We start from the raw sequence: 6609 nt of genomic DNA, 5'->3' as shown, positions 1-6609 counted from the left end.
CTTAAGCACCTCCCTGCAGGGGCCAGGAGTTCAATCCCCTGCCTACTGTGCTGTCCCTGCCCCCAAGGCATGCTGAGATAGTGATTAAGACTGGGTATGGTAGGGCGCACCTATAATCCAATTGTTTGGGAAGCTGAAAACCAGGAAGGATCACATGTCTGATCTGTGTAGTGAGACTCTATAGACCCTGTACTAAATACATTAAAAAAAGAAAAAAATTACACTGACAGATAAAGGGGACAAAGAAGCTTCTGGAGTGCTTATAATGTTATATTTCTCATTTTGCATGCTGAAAACATGAAAATGTTCAGTTTACAAAATTGAATAAAGCTGTACATTTATTGTGTACTTTACATTGTGTATTTTATACTTCAATACAATGTATTTAAAGAGTTAAAATCTGACCATTGCTTCATTTCAAGATTTATGTGTGTGTGTGTGTGTGTGTGTTGAGGGGGGGTTCTGGGTAATTGTTATCAATGGGAAAGTAAAATGTCTACATTGAGTTGTTCCACTTTCAGAGCTTGGGAGTAGTTGAAGAGTGGATTAATTACAGCAGAGAGAGGAATTATAAAGTCTTTGCCAGTTTATTTTCAGAGCTACATAGGGATGAGAAGGTGACCTTTGGTTTGGCAAAGTGGTAAATATGCCATCAAATACTGTAACGTAGATTCCAACATGAAGAAGGAGTGGTGAGCTAACTGTACTAGTCTACCGATGATGGGAACCTAACTTAGAGAGAGCTAAAGGTGAAGGGGCCAAGGCTTCAGGGAAGAAGAGGGGTTGCCTGAGGCAGAGGACCAATTAAACTGTGTGATGGCAGGGTGGAGGCAGGGAATAAAATATCCAGAGAGAGCTGGGAAATGCATTGTGAAGATGTGGTAGCTAAAGGACTTTTAAGAAAATGGTTATCTAATATTTAATTTCAGATTTGCTCCAAATCTTCCATAACAGTGGCTACCCTGTGTATCCTGGTACCTATAATATTCTTCCCTACTGTATTTCACAATTCAAAGCAGATAGGTGGAAGAGTAGTTAAAATTGTCAGAGAAAGCATGAAAAGATTTTCTTACTTTATACTACCTCTCACAGAACATTGAATTAAGTTTTCTTTTACTGGTGATAAGTGACATTCTAGTTTGTTTTCCATTACTATAATGAACTATGCGAGGTTTGATACTTTATAAGAAAAAGGGTTTATTTAGCTCACAGTTGTGTAGGTTCACGGAGCCAACCCTGTCTCAGCTCTGGTAAGGACTTTGTGGGAAGTGGTATTTTTTTTCTAAGAGGACAGGCAAGGAGAAAAGGTTACACGGAAGGATAGAAAGCCACAGACAGACTAGGGAAGAGCCAGGCTTGCTCTTTCATCTGCTCCGAAGATCTCACAAGGGCCCCACGAGAACTGTATCAACTTCTTCCTAGGGCAGCACCCTTAAAGACCTAACCACTTCCCACCAAACTCTACCAAATTCCAACACTGCCACTCTGAAGGCTGAGTCTTAGTACCTGGATCCCTGGGAGGAGACATTCAAAATGTGGTAAATGCTTGGGTTGGTGACTTGGGGATTTTGAGGTAGACTCCTATTAAACTATAAAATGGGCAAATGTATCAGGACCATAAAAATGAGCTGGGCCACTATGACACAGCTAAGTATGACACATGGAGTTTAATTATTACTTTTTCTCTCAAATGTAAAAGTCAGTACCTCCTGATAGCTGTGTTGTGGGACTAGAGGGCAGTAAAACCAAGTCAAAAGATCAACTGTATGCCTTGGGAAAGCTTCTTGGCATCTCTAAGCTTATCCTTTCTCCTATAGAATGAGGAAATCCTCTCATGTAGAAATTCTCCTGGATCTAAAGGAAATGTAGGGGCCAGGGAGATGGCTCAGTAGAATAAGTGCTTGCCTGTCAAGCTCAAGGGCCTGAGTTCAATCCCTGGTTCTGCCAAAAATAAATAAATAAAAAAATAAATAAATAAATAAAATAAAGGAAATATATTTGAAGCGAGTTCTTTAACAGAGGACATAACTATTGTATGTACAAGTATTTTATGAATTATACAATATCATTAAGATGATTGTTAGGATTGTTGCAAGGTCAAAACCAGGCTGGGCTACAAAGTGAGCTCAAGGCCAGCCTGAACTGCACAGCAAGGCTTTTTCTCAAAAAGACAGACAGAAAGAAAGAACAAGAAACAAAAAAGAAAGAAAAGTTGAGACCTAAAATTTGTTGACTGATCATTTGCAAATTCTTTCTCTTAATGACAAATTTCAGAAGAATTTTTGAATAAGTCATTTCAGAGCAATTTTTCCTTCCAGGGATTATTTGGCAAAGCCTACAGTACCTTCGGTTATCACAAGTTGAAGAATCCTGCCGGCATCTGTGAGCAGAGGCCCAGGTGATGCTGCTAAATGTCCTACACTGCAGAGGCCAGCTTCCCATAGCTAGGAATGACTCCAACTTTCCATGTCCTACAGAAGCCAGCTTCCCATAGCTAAGAATGACTCCAACTTTCCATATCAAGTGCACCGCTAATGAAGGACCTTGTTCTGGTGGTAAGACGAGTTAGTCCGGTTAGCCTTGGTTTCAGTTTTCTTGAGTCCCTATGCACACAGTAACATTCCTTCACATGAAAACTTCCCTCCTCAGTTTGTGAACTCTCAAGAACAAAAATGAGCAAATTCACTTCTAAGGCAAACCTGTGCTTACACAATCAAGCACACAAATGATGTGCCCATTCTATCAATGCAAACCTTGTGTTCTCTTCCAGGAGCATCTAGAGGGCTCTCTTAACGGGCAGTCTTCTCCACACCTATTATTATTGCTGTTGTTGTTGTTTGTTTGTTTCTTTTCTTTTCTTTTGTTTGAGACATGGTCTCACTATATAGCCCAGGATGGCCTAGGACTCACTAGTGATCCTTCTGCCTCAGCCTCCCAAATACTGGGATGATAGGCATTTCTTGTTTGTTTGTTGTGTGAGACCAAGTCTTTGTTATGTAGTACAGGTTGACCTTGGGCTCCCTGTGTATCCTGGCCTGGCTTCAAACTCATGGCAATATTCCTGGCTAACCCTCCTAAGTGCTGGGATTATAGGTGAGCACCAATATGCCTTGACCTCCTTTTTCTAAGTGTGAAAGTGTGAAGCTGTTCTGTAGGATACAGGATCCACTGAACACTTGAGACCTGCCTAGTGTATCTTAGTAGGAGAATTTCTGCTTATTTTGTTTCTAATAACATTATTATTATTATTAGTAGTAGTAGTAGTAGTAGTAGTAGTAGTAGTATTTGGTACAGATAGAACCCAAGGGCAAACACATTGGGCAAATCCTGCATCTCTGAGCTACAGTCCCCGCCTCTGCTTTTTAAAGTAGTAAAATACACAGAAATTCATCACCTTAATAATTGTGAAGTGTACATTTTCATCATGTAGATGACAATCACTGATTGCATAACCATTCTGCGGAACTCTATTCATGTTGCAAAACTGGAACTTGGCACACATTAAACAACTCTGGCTCCTCAGTTCCTGTCCCAGTTGATTCAACTCATAGCAGTGGGATTATTCCATATTTGTCTTTTGGTGATTTGCTTCATTTAGCATTCTACATGCATACTGCCATCTGTGCCTGAATTTCCTTTCCCTCTATTATATTTTTTATTTTTATTTTTATTATTTTGTGTGTGTGTGTGGTACCAAGGATTGAGTTTGTTTGTTTGTTTTTATTAAAAACCTGAGTTCAATCCCCAGTTCTGGAAAAAAAACAAAACAAAACAAAACACGTGTGTGGCATACATAGTTCAATTAGGGCCAGGGAGATGGCTCAGTGGAATAAGCGCTTCCCTGGCAAGCTCAATGGCCTGAGTTCAATCCCCGGTTCTGCAGTAAAAGCAAATGGCTAAAATAACATGTGGGACACCAGTTTAAATTTAAAAAAAATTTTTTTTTATGTATTTGGTTGTTACAGGGTCTCACTATGCAGCTTAGACTCCTGGTGATCCTTCTGTTTTCAGCTTCCCTAACTCTGGGATTATAGGCATGCACCACTCTGCCTAGACTATGACTGGTTCAGCCCACCCTGAGGACAGGGCTGGTATGGCATATGGTGCAGGGGATCAAACCAGGGTCCCTGCACTTTCCTAAGCTAGCCTAAGCAGGTGTGTTCGTTCGCTGAGCTATGTCCCTGGCCCCTCCTTTCCCTTTAAAGCAGACTAATGTTCCCTTGGGTGTATATCCACATCTTGTTTACCCACTCATCTGTCTGTGGACATCTGAGGGCTCTCATCTTTTGACTTAGGAAAAGTGCTACTGTGAACATACGTACACAAATATTTATTCTGAGTCTGTCCTCTGAATGCATCTGAATATAAATAATACTCAGAAGTAGCATTGCTGCATTACAGGTTGATATTATTTATTTTTGGAAATTTCTTGGGGTGTTTTCCACATTGATCTTGAACTTATGGGCTCAAGTGATCCTCCCACCTCAGCTTCCAAAGTAGTCAGGTTTGATGTCAAGCACTGCTAAAGAAATACAACTCTGCGCACAATTCTCTCTGCACCTGGGAGTAGCCTTATCCATACACCTTTAAGAGATGTGTTGTATTTTGAAAAGTGCTTCCATTTCAAAGACCTGTACAGTCCTGTCTATCTCAAGCAGTACTTAGTAAACCACATTCCACGCTGCCCAATTCCTTCCATGACTCAACATGAACAGAGCATTTTCTGGTGAAGAAGGTGATTGTTTTGGAGTCAGAGCCCTCTTTCAGATCAGACCTAAATTTTAATTTAAAAAAATCAGAGTGAGGCAATTGAGAGCTACTGAAAAGATGCCTTAGAAACATTTCTGTTACTGCACAGTAATTTTTAGAATTGTTTTTCCCAGCTATGAATCAGAGGGTACAACTAGTGACCTGGAACAATGGGGCCATGGTACTGTTCTGTCCAGCTTCACCATTTCTTAGTGCTTCTTTCCTATTCCTATGATTCTGTCGTGGCTCCATGATGGTGCTCTGAGGTCCAACAAGAAGTTCAGCATTGAATATGCAGCAAATGACACTGGGAAACCAAGGTAATAATCAGATTTAGATTTAAGGGTTGTATTTATTCTCTGATTTACTTGGTGCTTTCAGGTGTTACTTGCTTGATCTTTCCAATGATGTAGACAAGAACAATATTATCACTAGTTTAAAAATCGAAAAACCCAGATCTATCAATTATGAGTGTGCTGGTTTAAATCATTCAACTACAAAGTGTTGAGGATCTAAATTTCCCAACTCTTCAACTCTTTATACTATAGCACGCAGAAATGTAGAGCTATGTTGTATGCCATTTTCCTTCCAGCCCTCTGATTTCACTTGCTTGTAACTATAATAGTACAAAAAATAGCTGAGATATTATCCTGCTAAAGCCTGGCTTACAGACTGTAGAAAACGGGCAGAAATTCTCCTCCAGAACAAATGTATCTTATTTTCCAAACCATGTATCTGTCCTGTAAAAAAAATGCCTTTACAAAGTCATTTATTTCCTAAAAGTCATTTTTGCACAACAATTAATCATCCAAAAAGGATACTTTCAAAGTTAGTTTTATTTATTCTTGGCTAAATTATACATATTATTCTAATTTAAGCCATGTTACTGTGCATTCTTCAGGATGATTATTTTAAACATTTGAAGACAACTTATTCCAAATTAGTAATGTCATGACCCAAATGCATATACTTATTGCTTGCACTAGCTCTTCCTCCCCACAAAGGGCTTTGAATTCCCTTAACTTCCTTTTACTTGAATATTTACTATAGCTGTATTCATACAAAACACAAAGGTCTTTTTTCTCTTTCTGAGAATGTAGAGCCATGCTTGTTCCAGTTACAGGAAATAATTCTGAAGACAGCTCTGTGTGGGCATGTGTTCAGAGATAATTTTAATTTCAATTTTGTTTGTGTTTGGAGGACTTAAATGTTTCACAACTCCTGGTACTATATAAAAATAGGAACTTTCAAATATTCAGCTACAAAATGGTAGCTTGTTTTTATAACCATGATGGATAAAACCAAAATGCAATATTCCTATAACAGAGCATATACATTTAATTAAAAATATATACCTTTTAACCTCTATAAAGATAACCAGAGTTGTGCTATTATCTCTTGCTATTACACTATGGAAATTCATAACTTTAAATACATAGCAAAGCTCATATAAGTTCATGTGATTCATTCTTCATAATAAAGAAAGGTTCAACTAGAAAAATATTCTTCAATGTCACCTTGTACTTCTAGGAGAATTAAAAAAGAATTATTTTAATCTATCTTTGGACAATACGTTAAAGATTGCTTGTAACTGAAAGCTCATTTGCTCACCTTTGATCCATTTTTAAAAGATAGGAAAATATTTTATCATTCCTAGAATGATTCCTGGTTTGGTAGACAGATTGAGATCATATTCATGTATTGTCCAAAGATAGACAAGGATTCTTTTTTTTTTTTTTTTTTTTTTTTTTTTTTTTAACTGGTTATTGAACCCAGGCCCTTGCACTTGCCAAGCAAGCACTTATTCAACTGAGCTATCTCCCCAGCCCTATTAATGACTTTAATGAAGTTAGCAAACTT

The sequence above is a fragment of the Octodon degus genome, unplaced genomic scaffold, assembly GCF_000260255.1.
Source record: "Octodon degus isolate 3935 unplaced genomic scaffold, OctDeg1.0 scaffold00144, whole genome shotgun sequence".
In the NCBI taxonomy this organism is placed as follows: domain Eukaryota; kingdom Metazoa; phylum Chordata; class Mammalia; order Rodentia; family Octodontidae; genus Octodon; species Octodon degus.
The sequence above is the reverse complement of the archived record's forward strand: the minus strand, read 5'-3'. Positions refer to the sequence as shown.